Source organism: Nothobranchius furzeri, chromosome 2 (genome assembly GCF_043380555.1).
Source record: "Nothobranchius furzeri strain GRZ-AD chromosome 2, NfurGRZ-RIMD1, whole genome shotgun sequence".
NCBI classification, from domain to species: Eukaryota; Metazoa; Chordata; class Actinopteri; order Cyprinodontiformes; family Nothobranchiidae; genus Nothobranchius; species Nothobranchius furzeri.
Window position 1 is genome coordinate 90,744,818 of NC_091742.1, and position 13,273 is coordinate 90,758,090.

The window sequence follows — 13,273 nt, forward strand, 5'->3', positions numbered from 1 at the left end:
GAGTACGGGGGTTGCTACCATGACTGGCACCGGCCACCTTGCGACCACAGCTAGCAACAGCCGTCTGAACAATCACAGAGTGGAACAAGGCCCACTCTGAGTCAATGTCCCCCACTGCTCTCGGGATGCGGTCAAAGTTCTGCCGGAGGTGGGAGTTGAAGACCGTCTTGACAGGTTCTTCTGTCAGGCGTTCCCAGCAGACCCTCGCTATTTGTTTGCGTCTGCCAGGTCTACGTGGCATCTTCCCCTGCCATCTGATCCAACTCACCACCAGGTGGTGATCAGTTGACAGCTCCGCTCCTCTCTTCATTCGGGTGTCCAAAACATACGGCCGCAGGTCAGATGATACGACTACAAAAAACCAAGTGTACCGATGTGCATCCTTATGTTCGAACATGGTGTTCGTTATGGCCAAACTGCGGCTTGCACAGAAGTCCAATAATGAAACACCACTCGAGTTCAGATCAGGCGGGCCGTTCCTCCCAATCACACCCCTCCAGGTCAAGCTGTCATTGCCCACGTGAGCATTGAAGTCCCCCAGCAGGACAATTGAGTCGCCTGATGGAGCACTATCTAGCACTCGTCCCAGGGACACCAAAAAGGGTGGGTACTCTGAACTGATGTTTGCCCATAAGCACAAACAACAGTCAGGACATGTTCCCCTACCCAAAGAAGCAGGGAAGCTACCCTCTCGTCCTCCGGGGTAAACCCCAACACACAGGCAGAGAGTCTTGGGGCTAACAAAAAGCCAACCCCAGCCCTCCGCCTCTCACCCGGAGCAATTCCAGCAAAGGAGAGTGTCCAACCCCTCTCAAGGACTTGGGTTCCAGAGCCAATGCTATGTGTCGAGGTGAGTCCGACTATATCTAGCCGGTACTGCTCAACCTCTGCCATAAGCTCCTGCTCCTTCCCAGCCAGCGAGGTGACGTTCCATGTCCCAAAAACCAATTTCCTTGTCCGGGGATTGGACCGCCAAGGCTCCCGCCTTGGTCTGCCACCCGATCCACACACCCTTCATGTTCCTCCTGCGGGTGGTGGGTCCACAGTTGGATGAGCCCATGTATCCGGTTTGGGCTGGGTCCGGCCGGGCCCCATGGGCGAAAGCCCTTCACCAGGCGCTCGCTCACGGGCCCCAACCCCAGGCCTGGCTTCAGGGTGCGACCCCGGTAACCCTCCGGGCCAGGTACTCCGACTCTTTGAATTTACATTCATGAAAGATCCTCTGAACGATCCTCTGAACCGTTCTTTGTCTCACCCTTCACCTAAGACCAATTTGTCTTGGGAGACTCTGCCAGGGGCACAAATTGCCCCAGACAACATAGCTCCTAGGATCATTAGTGCACTCAAACTCCTCCACCACGATAAGGTGATGTTTCAAGGAGGAGCCAACTCGGCTTCCAAATGGTAACATTTAAATTAAAAAAATCACAATAAACTTTTATTGTTTGTTGAAAATAAAGATATGTCATTGGAAGTCCAAATATTCAAATCAAAATAAAGTAAATATATAAATCTGAGGAAAAGTTGTCTGCTGTGGAACGATCACATCATTAGAAGTTCAATTTTTTCTGACAAGCATAATTCAGGTTTTTATAATAAATAAGGACAGCAATGAGTGACCAGCTTAAACAAACTCCACGTAGACCTCCAACAGAGTCATTGCACATTTTTATTATTACTTCAGCTCAGAATTAAAATAACAATACAGTAAACCACTGCACACAAATAAGGGATTAATGAGATAAACTTCCAAATATGTACCTTTTTTATTAATATTGTAACAAGGAAAATTCTTTCCCACTTTGAGGGTTGCTGGTGTAATCCCACCTTCCTTCATCATGTGTTTCATTAAATATAGATGATTTGTTGTCTCAATATGACCTTTCTGGCATTAAAAGTTTAATGGTTGAAGGTAAAAATCACCAGAATGATGTCAAATCATCAGAAATTACACTTAAAGGATTAAAAGTGGCCTCAAATAGTGAAAAAGTACAAAACCAATAAAAATACCTGAAATAATCTAGAAAGACATTTTAAAGACTGAGATTAAATTATGTGAAGAATCTCAGTCGGTGACATTCTGAAACAAAGATGTTTCATGCTAACTCACCGTGCTGCTTTCAGATAGTTTTCCGCTGCTGGTGGTGGAAGTGTTTAGTGTGCAAATAAAATTGGGGGGCAGGCTGCCACAGGAATGTGGAAATGGGGTCTATACCTGCACCCCCTGACCCCCTTTCCCCCCCAAAAGTCCTATGTGCATGTTTGTGTGATGATGTGAGGGAGCAGGAGGAGAAAAATGTGTGGGGATGGGGAAGAATGGCTGGTTGGCCTAAGCCCTCCAGGGAGTCAGCTCCCCCACTGGCCCTAATAGGCACCTCCGTTGCCAAAATGCCACCCAGGGCATGAAGATCCCATCCCATCTCACGGAACAGTTTTAAGGCTCAGGCTGAGGCCTTTCCACGGAGCTAGCTATGTGATCACGTGGGTCGGATGCTCATTAATTATTCAGAATTTTAGGCTTTTACTACACTTAAACAGAAGAGTGAGTAAACCCCCCCCCCCCCCCCCCCCCCGAGTTGTCATGAGTGTAAACTAGATATTTTAAACCTAAACGTGTTTTGGAACCAGGCTGTAAACATGTTTATTTCTGCTGTGAAATTGGTATTTTTATAATGGGAGTCAATGAGGATTAGCTCACTTCTGACAGCTGCCCCTAGTGGATGAGGGTGGAACTGTTTCACTTCTGTGTTGGCTTCAATTTCATACCTGAATTATGGGGTCTTGTTTGTAACCTGCTACTCTGTTTCAGACAAACAGGAAATGAATATTTTTACACATTTCAGCCAAACTGCTGTTAAAATAAAAAGTAGTTTTGCACATTTTCTAATTTTAGGAAATTTAAATGTGACAAAATAGTTTAAAGCAGCTAAAAAGAAATAAACAAACTACAACCTTGTATTAAAGCCTGGAACCTTCAAGTCGTTATTGGTTGTTTAGGTCAAAACTAACCAACCAGAGGAAGTCAGGGTGTTCATTTCTGAAGGCTTGTCACAAGTTAGTGGTAAAATGATGAAGTAAAACCGTAATCTGACTTCCTGTCAGTAGCAGACAGGAACTAGTCAAGCTGCTGTTCTCCAGGTTCTGCTGCCAGATGTTGATGTAACATTTATTCATCTGGTCCTTAAAAGTAAAGAAACTTCACTAACAGCAGAGGAGAGAGAGAGAGAGAGAGAGAGACAGAGAGGGAAAGGAGGTCTCAGCCTAATCACAGATCATACAGCTGCAGGATGGAAGGAGCATCTGGATCATCACTCATCTGTAGGTAAACGTCTTCCCTGCTGATCTTCAGAAAGCTCCGACTAACCTGAGTGTCATTCATCTTCAGCTCTGAGTGTTCTGCTGTGCCGCTCCTCAAACCAAGGTCAGTCACCATCTTCTGTCTCTGGTTGGGTCAGATGAACCCAGCCTGACAGCAGCAGCCTGTCAGTCTTTACTGAGGGAGAAAGTAACACTTATTCATAACGAATGCAACAGATCCTGTTGTGTGTTTCAGCGCTGGTGGCTCGGCTGACTGAGTTTGTGTCCCTGAGCTGTGAGGAGGACGGATCTGCTGGACGGACTCTGAGGAGGAACACCACCAGAGGAACCAGAACCCAGTGTGGAGCTGGATGGGGAGAACCAGCTGGTTCCTCCTGTAACTTGACCTACTTACTCACACAGGACAGTGGTGTGTACTGGTGTGAGGGAGTGGGCGGGGCGTCCAGCAGCAGCATCACCCTGACTGTCACAGGTAAGATCAGACTGGAGGTAGTGCTGATGAAGCTGTGTGGACAGGGATGAAATGACTCCTGGTGGTGTTCTGTCCATATTTCATCTCCACCCTCAACACGGTGTCATTGTGTCGAAACAGAAACACAGGTAACCACTTAATGAGCTGTCAATCAATCAATCAATCAATCAGAAAATGTTTCTGTTGCCCGTTCTTCACAGAACACAGTCCAACTGTCATCATAGCGATGACTCTTCCCACCCAACCTGAGCAGAGATTGGATGATTGCGATGATGTCACCACAGAGCATGACTTCTAAAGATGGAGTGGTGGGTTGTTTCCCGACTGTATGGGATAAGTATGAGTTATTTAAGAAGTCATTACGGTATATAAGTACATACTTGCCCCAAACACTACTTTAAGTGAAATTACCAAAAAATAGTGGGAGAACAAACTTTGAAGTCTTGCCAGTTTTTTCTTCAGGAGGAAATGACATCATGTGACATTAGGTCATGCCATTTGGAACACCCTTTCCTTAAGGGCTGTGTTTGCTATTGGCAACTTAGATCAGTGGGTCCCAACCTTTTTGCCAAGGGACTCGTTTTTTACCAGTAAAATCTTTGACGACCACCTCCCATTCCCTCTTCCAGTACAAACATTATTAAGAAATGATAAAATTGTTCAAGCACATTTTAATATGCTTTGACTCAATAGATAACAGTAATAGTAGGCTCCAGTACATAACAAAGTCATTAACAAAACCATAATGTGCTTGGCAGTTTGTATTACTTTTCTGAACACATTGTTTCTTGTAAACACTGATAAATCAATCATTCCTTTCAATAAACGTTAAAAAATACACTGAGCAAAATGTACTTAAATGTGTATATTACTGTTTATACTAGATTATTTACTGTAAAGGCTGTGATTAATCAACCAGTCCCATCTTTAATGAACTTTTGACACTTGAAAATAAAACAGTGAGCTGAGCAAAATGTTCTTAAAAGTGTGTTACTTTTCTGTACTAATTATTTCCTGTCTTAATATCAGTAAACTTTTCACTCATGAAAAAAAAGTGAGCAAAATGTAGGCTATAAACAAGTAATCAATGAAGTTTTAACCCCTTAAAGTGGAGAGGTCCTGGCGACCCACTGAGAGGCTTTGGCGCCCCCTTGAGGGGGTCGGGACCCCAGGTTAGGAACCACTGACTTAGATGACACATATTTAAGTTGTTAATTCTGTTTAAAATGTGACGCATGTGCCCAAATACATCAAGCCAAGTACTGCAGCAGTTTCCTAATGTTGTGATTCTCACACATAAACCAATAAAACCTTCTGATTCTGTAAAAATTACCTCAACCCAATGTAAAAAATACAATTTAAACTGGTTTTGTACATGTTTTTTTAAATTGAGACAGTGTTTGTAATTAATTTAGTTATTTAGTTGACATTTTAGGCAAATCCAGTCACTTTCTTTAATAAATAAATGATTATTTCACAATAAACAACAATGGCATTTGTAAAGATAAGATGAAGACGAACACAGAAGACTTTTAAAATCTTATTTTAATAAACTTGTTTGCAGGATGAATCTCACGGACATGAAAACTCCCTCAATTATATGAATCCTTTGATTGAAACAGAAATAAAAATAATTCACTAAACCTCCTGAAGTACTTTTGAATCCTGGTTTAAATCAGGACAGACTTGATGATGCAAATACAAACATTTGTTTAGTTTCATGCAAACAGCCGGTTCCGACGCTCATTAATGAGCCTCAGTAACACTGCTGGTTTAAAGGGAGCAGCGACCCAGATGTTGGACAAACGGGATAAGGATGATAGAAACACCAGCAACAAGGTGAGATTCATTCTGCTGAACTCGAAACACCCGTAAGATTTGTGTGGAACTGGATTTTATTTGTTCATTTAAAAATCAGTTATCCACTTTTTTACATCATGACAATATAAACTTAGCTCTGGTTGATACGACTCGTTAGATCTTGTTTTCATTTTTAACGTTTCGAAAAATTAAACAGTTTTACATTGCTTTGGACCTACGAGCGAGATCTGGTGTAATCGTCATGAACTCTAAAATCTGCTCGTGAAAGGAAATAAAAGGAAGTAAAATAATGTAGCAAACCAAACTATTTCAAAAAATTATTTGCATTAGCCTTAGTTACTCCACCACACAGCAGAACTCCTCCAGGCTCGTGTTATTACAACATCAACATCGTTAGCCAATCAGAGGCAAGACATAGCGGGGAATAAAACTCCAAATCCTGCCGTCTGAAGCCCAACTCTGATCTTGCTCACTTTTAGTTCCTGAAACAGACACACCGGAGCTTTGTTTCCTCCCGAGTACTTACAAGGCATTTATTCCTAGTAGAGGCCACTGCAAGTAACCCACATAAATAACTGAACGCAGTGCACTGATAAGTAAGTTCAGATGTAATTTTTATTTTGTAAAGTTCCCTTTGGTCCTTCCTGTGACCATTGTGGGTTTTTCTTTCTTTGACTGAAAGGCACCAACACTTTTTTTCACTCATATCTTTAGAAGACTTGATTATTTTCATGTATGGCAAACATCTCGGTCTATCCAAACCTCACCTAACCTCAGACAGTTCATGAGCTCTGGGTAATGACCCAAAGAATGAGATCACGGATACAAGCAGCTGAAGTGAGATTTCTCTGAAGGGTATCGGTCATTCGAGAGGGGCTTGGAGTAGATCTGCTGCTCGTCCCCATCCAGAGGAGCCGGTTAAGGTGGCTCGGGACATCGGTCAAGATTCCTCCTGGACTCCTCCCTGGTGAGCAGTGGCGGAGCTTGATATGTGCAACATGTGCGGCCGAACAGGGCGGCAGTCTGCAGGGGGCGGCATTTAATTTCCTTTTTTCTTCTTTTTTTAAAAAAAAAAATTTTTTTTTTGTTTTTTTAGCATCAACATATACATAAACAAAACATAGAAATCGCATGTTCTTAATAATAATAGTGATGATAATAATAATATTTCTGTAATCAAAGCACAACAAAGTGTAACCCATATCAACCACTCCCTGTCACATGACCCACGTCAGCTGATGTGAGGCCCCTCTCCTGATTGGCTCCTTCCACGTCGCGGCAAACATGAAAGCTGCTCCTGCCGTGGCTGTAAGCTTGTTGCTTTAGAACGGCGTTGGAAAACAAAGCGTTTTTCTCCCCTCAGTTCATTTATACTCTCATTTTACCTCAGCGGTAAGTGTTCTTAACATCTACCAATAACACCCTTTTACTTGTCAGTGACCAGTCGATCGTTTTCGCTATGAAAATGACCTTGTTCGGCGGAGTTCCCACCGCGAGCAGAACTCCGGTTCAAAACGCTGTTTTTGAAACACTTTTATTTACTTAAGCACTTTAGTGGGCTTAACTTGAAGCCAAGAGCAATCAAATGATTATTGTTATGTGTTGCCTTGAATTCGGCTATGCTGTCTGTCAGACAGTTGTTTTCCTTTATTGTTGTTTTTGTATTTGTTTGTAGCAAATGCTACTGGAATGCATAGATTGAGCTACGTAGCCAAGATGATTAATAATTGACCTGTTGTACTTTCGTGATATGTTTACCGGTAAACTGAATAGAACTTGATGTGCTAATGAACGTTTCTCTGGCCTACAGGTCAGGTTTTTTTTCCCCATGTTGAACTGATCTTCTTCATATTGAAGTGGCGAGCTGGTAGGACCATTCTTTCTTTTTGGAATCGGGAAATTAGCTATTATTTACCCCATGAGAAACGGAGCGGCAGCGGGCCGCTGGAGGTGCCCTGCTAGTATGATCCCGTTTAAACTGTAAACTGCCATAAAATAAAAACTATAATAGCTAGAGCGGTCTTTTTTTTAGCTGAAAGTTGAGACTCTCGCCTTTCAGCACATCTGTACTGTACAAGTCGATGATACCATCATGTTGCGTTAAGTGTGTCTATAGAACTTTGACAAGTGGTGAGAAGGTGGCCAGGAGCTGGATGTTGTATTCAGTTAGCAAACGTTGTTATATATACACTCCACACAATTTGAAACAAAGTTGTAGGTGTAATGTTTTCTTCTTGTGTGTGTGTGTGTGGGGGGGGGGGGGGGGGGCGTCACAGGGGGATCTCGCACAGGGCGCCATTTAGGCCAGCTCCGCCTCTGCTGGTGAGGTCCGAGGAGGAGACCTAAAGTAAGACCCAGTTAAGGTAAAGTTAGTGTCCTGTTGGTCATCATCACGCACTGGTGAAATTACATCTCCACCTTTGACCCACCCTCGTGGGGAGCGTTGAGCTGCAGCTGCGGCTGCGCTCGGGAGCTCTTTGGTGGTTTAACCGTCCACTATTGAACAGCTCAGTGGCCTAGTGGTAGAGGATCCGCCCTGAGACTGGGAGATCAGGGTTCAATTCCTGGTCGGGTCATACCAAAGACTTTGAAAAAATGGGACCCAACACCTCCCTGCTTGATGCTCAGCATTAAGGGGTTGGATTGGATGGTTGAACCACCAAATGGTTCCCGAGCGCGGCTGTGTCTGCAGCTCACCGCTCCCCCAGAGGATGGGTCAAATGCGGAGAACAAATTTCGCACACACATCAGTGTGTGTGTGACAACTAATGGGACTTTAACTTTAACTCTAACCCCTTAAAGCTGAGCGTCAAGCAGGGAGGCACTGGGTGCCATTTTTAAAGTCTTTGGTATGTGTAATGTCCAAAAGGGTAAATTTTCTCCTATATATTGATCAACATAATAACCTTTCATCTACAGAAATAAAATCCACTTTCTATTTGACCTCCAAACCCAGAAGGTTCTGTTCAGCGCGTGTTTCATTCCACGAAGACAAAACAGCCAGACAAACATTCTCTCCCAAGGTTCCTGCACTCTCTGTGAAAGCCAGACGTCAACATTCTTCACTCTGAACGAGTGAAGACTTCACGATGTTGTAGTTATAAGTTAAATAATCATATGTGATGAATGAACAAGATGTTTAAATGAAATGTTTGAGTAACCTGTGCTTAAATCAATGAATTTAAAATGAACATTGTTCTTACAATGATCCATTTATATCACAAACCACCATGTGTTTGATTTAACAAGTTAATCATTGTCTACACTCATACACGTTACAATAAGATACAAATTAAGGTTAAGAGTCTTGTTTCTAAAGGAGGGCGTGGCTTTCTGAGGGATGTTGGTAAATACTCAGAAATGTGTCAAATTCTGATTGGCCAAACTTGGCCAGAAATCCTAACAAAGTAGTTTAATAAAACAAGAATTATTTCCCAATTAATTCAGTTTCTCGCTGACCCTCGAACCGGCCGATTCAGGAAAGAAGCATTTTTGAAACCATCTTCTCCTTTGATCTCCGGTCAAAGCCTCTCTGCAACGCTGCGGCTGATACCAGACAACCGGCTCTTCTAAGATTCAAACAAGCATCAACCTTAGATGCAAATAAGCATTCCAGCTTCCTGCCTTCACTTCAAGGTATCTCAGACTCAGACGGGTCCTATCAGAACCATCTACGGGTTCCTGATATCAGAGTTCACTCCACTGGCAGTGACCCGCACGACCCCCTGGATCGAACGAGAACCTCCACACCAAGGGTGCGTAGACTTGGTAGATGGCGTCTGATGCTGTTTTTAATAAACAACTCTCTAGTTTATAACAAACAACAAATTCTTTTACACCCAGATTTCACAATTTCTCTCAAATACAAAGAACGGTTGCTACAACATCTAGCTTCCACCACACCACCTCTCATTCATATCTTGTCATGTATAAATTATTAGTTTAGGAAAAAGAATTAAATTCATTTTATAAACTATATACTGTCTGAATTAATACGAAGTGTGTTTATGATCCCTAAAGAAGTAAAGAACCCTAGAATCTTCTGATTAAACATTCAAAGATCAATCAGATTGATATTTCATATTCATGTGAAATCATCACATCTTATTGGTCATAATTAATATGTAATAATATGACTCGGCTGGTTTTGAACCCTGACCTCCCAGTCCCAGGGCGGACATTGTGCTGTTTTTATACCACAGTCAGCTCGGTCTGGCCCTGGTGGGTCCTTTACGTTATGTCAAGCTGGCCACTTTTTTCGGTCCTGCTTCCATGTGGTCTATTTTGTGTTGAGCCAACCATACACACCCGCCTATGGATTGATTGGCTAGCCAAAGTAATAACGCTCTCACGTCTACCTTCTAGTGGGAGCTTCTGATTGGTGCTGGTAGAATCAGCCAGTGGCTGCTTACCGCGTCCATGATTCACTAGCGATCTGGATGCATCGGGAAAAAATCTTTTCTGACTGCAGCTCAGACCGTCCGCAGCAGCGTAACGACTGACCACCTGCCATGAGCGCTCTTGGATGGGAGAGGAGCCCACAGCAGTGCTGCTGCTCAGTCACATGTGTAGGAATGACCACAGACTTCCCACTTGAGCAGGGTCCGCCCCGCCCACGCCTGAGACGATCTTTTATTTGAATGTCGTGGCTGGAAGACACAAACGAAACATTCTTATGTAAAAAGTAGAGATAAAACTCTGGATTACCAAACCAGACCCCCTCCATGACTACACCGTGATGTCCATCAACGCCACAGGAAGGATTACGGTTCTCCTAGTGGCCATTGCACGTTTTTTTTAATTAGCTATGCTGACAAACGCTAAGAAATACAGCTGGAAAGTGCAGAATGAGAGATATTTGTGACTGAGCATTCCTCTTCTTGCTTCTCCTCAGGTCTACAGCGTGAGCAGTCACTATGTCTGTTAACTCCACCTCCAGCTTTGATGATCTGGTCTACTTCTGCTCTAAATCAGAGTCGGCGATGTCCATCTCCGTTGGTATGTTAGCAGCTAAGACCGTCCTGGTCCTTCCTCTCAGCGTCTTCGTCCTCTACCTGGGTCATCGTCAGTGGCGTCAGCAGCGCTTCTTCAGCCACTCTGATGTCTTCACCCACCACCTGGCTCTGATGGAGATGTTCTGGCCTCTCGGTTTTATCTGCATATATTGGGGGAAACACCTCAGAATGTTGGCGACCGTATTGTTAGGAATGTCGGCTCTTTCTCTCACTTTATTTGGAGAATTAATGTTTCACCTCTTGATCTGTGTGGAATGGTACCTGGCTGTTGTCCACCCCGTCGTCTACCTGAGGTTGAGGAACAGTCGTGGCGTTTGGATCAGAACCATCAGCGCCAGGTGTGTTTGGCTAGCGTGCTTTGCGCTGTGCAGCCTGCACGTTGAACCATCGGCCGCCTACGTGACCATAGCATTGTTTTTTGTTTTGGCTGTGACTATATCTGCCACGTCTTTCTGCTGCTTCTCTGCTCTCTGGGTTCTGGGCCGTCCGGGACCAGGGGAAGGAGGCGGGGAGAAGGTTGACCAATCAAAGCTGAGAACTTGCCACACCATCATAGCTATAACCAGCGTGCTGTGGGCTTGGTTCTTAGGGCTTTTTCTAACCAACGCACTAAGTCAGTCATCTCTGCTGAGTGAGGATATAGCCTGCATGCTAACGGCTAGTGCTAACTGGCTTAACCTTCCCAACAGCTTGGTGGCACCTTTCCTTTATCTACAGAGGGCAGTAAAGCCGTCATGGAGCTGCTTAAATAACATGTGATGACACAGTGTGCTCCAGATCTACAGCGACTCACCTAGCCTTGGTTCATTCATCATAGCCAGGGCCTCGTCCATCACCTTCAGCTGGTCAGAAATGGTAGATGCGGGAAGATTAGGTGCTATAAGCTTTGTGTTTGCTGGCGTGACCGCTCAAACAGTAAGCACCCCTAATCTTTGAGGCTTTTTGGAGAAACATGCAGGGTAACCACCCTCTGATTACCCAGATCTGTTCTTTTAAAACCCTCTAAAAAGCTGCTTTCAGACAGAGAAGCTCTTAGAACCATAACAGTTCCTATTACTCCCGTTCCCAAGGGAACCTTTTCAGATTCCACTCACACAGTAGTCAGGAGACCTGATAGAGGTGTGATTGAACTGCCTCCAACAATGACATTCATTTCACAAACGTCTTCATGTTCCCCCTGAACCGCTTTGTGGGGTAATACCTGGCTTTTTCTAGAACCCTCTCTGAACATCTTCGGTCGAGTAGATGGCCAGAAGAGCTTTTACGTCCTCGTCGGTCCACTCGTCACAGCTTTCTTCCATTTTGCTGTTGTGCTGTAATACTGGCAACTGTAGTTTTTTTAAAATGGCGGGGACTTAAGAAGCAGAAATCTATATCAACACCAACATCGTAGAGTTCTGATGGAACCACGAAAAGACCCAGAGTAGGAGCTAAAATGGTAATAGGAACTGATGGCTGTGGTTCCGTCTTCTTATCTGTCCAAAAATAAATAAATAAATAAATAAAACTGTGGATCCCGAAAAGGTTACAGGAACAATGAAAGGTTCCTACAATCTGAAAGCAGCAGTTTTGACTCTGGTCCTTGAATGTCTCGTTCACTGTGTAACACTTCAACACATCCTCACTCCCAGCGTGTCAAAAACAAACGCTTGGTCAGCCACCCCTGACGCCAGAAGTGCCCTTTTTCGTTACTTATGTGCATAAAGGGTTTTTTTCCCTTCTCTGACTGCAGATCCCAATGCAGCGTCAAACTGACGTGATGGGATGTCCGCAGCCAGGGCACCAAACAAGCTCGTTGTACCTCACCCTAACCTTATCCTCTTATTTAACCTTCCCCTCACCCCTATCCTAACCTTAACCATCTTGCTAACTAACACATTAGCGATATGTCGATTGCTCCAAAAGCCGGCTCTACGAAGTGAACGGCGGGAGCCGCCTCGTCATTGGTCGAGTTTGGACCAAGGCAACGCGAGGGGGAGGTTTCAACTACCAAGGTGGATGTTAAAAGTAGAGGGTATTTGTAACCTCCCCCTCGCCAGATGGTATGTTCTAACGTTCCCCTTGGGCAGCAAATACGAAAATTCACAGTCAGAATACATGGGAAACAAACGCTTGATCACAGTGAGAGTAACGTTTTAGGTAGCAATAGGGTTAAGGATAGGGTGAGGGAAAGGTTATAAATAGTGAAACGTTAAGGTTTAGGTGCAGTTAAATGAGCTTGTTTGGTGCCCTGGCTGCGGACATCCCATCACGTCAGTCTTACGCTGCATTGGGATCTGCAGTCAGAAAAGGGAAAAACCCCTTTTCGCACATAAGTAACGAAAAAGGGCACTTCTGGTGTCAGGGGTCTGAGGCGGAGCAGGGGTCAGACGTGGAGGGTGGCTGACCAAGCGTTTGTTTTTGACGTGCCGGGAGTGAGAATGTGTTGAACACACACGCTGAATGTGGAAATGTTCTTTAACGCCCATCACCTGCATGATGATGGGCGTTAAAGAAAGGGAATAAGGGCAATAGCGGCACAGGACGTAAGCACCTTGGGGGTTAGGTTGTGTTGTATAGCGCCTTGGGGGGTTGTTGAACTGGTTGTATATAAATACAGGCCATGATGTTAAAACCAGTCTACAAAGTCCGTGCCTCTCGATAGCAG

The 13,273-nt window shown here is 44.2% G+C and overlaps 1 protein-coding gene across 1 annotated transcript in view; it reads left to right on the forward strand.

The window, feature by feature from the left end:
- The window catches only part of fgb (fibrinogen beta chain), a 199,461-nt gene continuing 186,188 nt past the window's right edge, over nucleotides 1-13,273 (forward strand). Inside the window, exon 1 of the mRNA XM_070548279.1 lies at nucleotides 1-10. The gene's annotated coding sequence lies outside the window, so the exon portion shown is untranslated. The remainder of the gene's footprint in view (nucleotides 11-13,273) is intronic.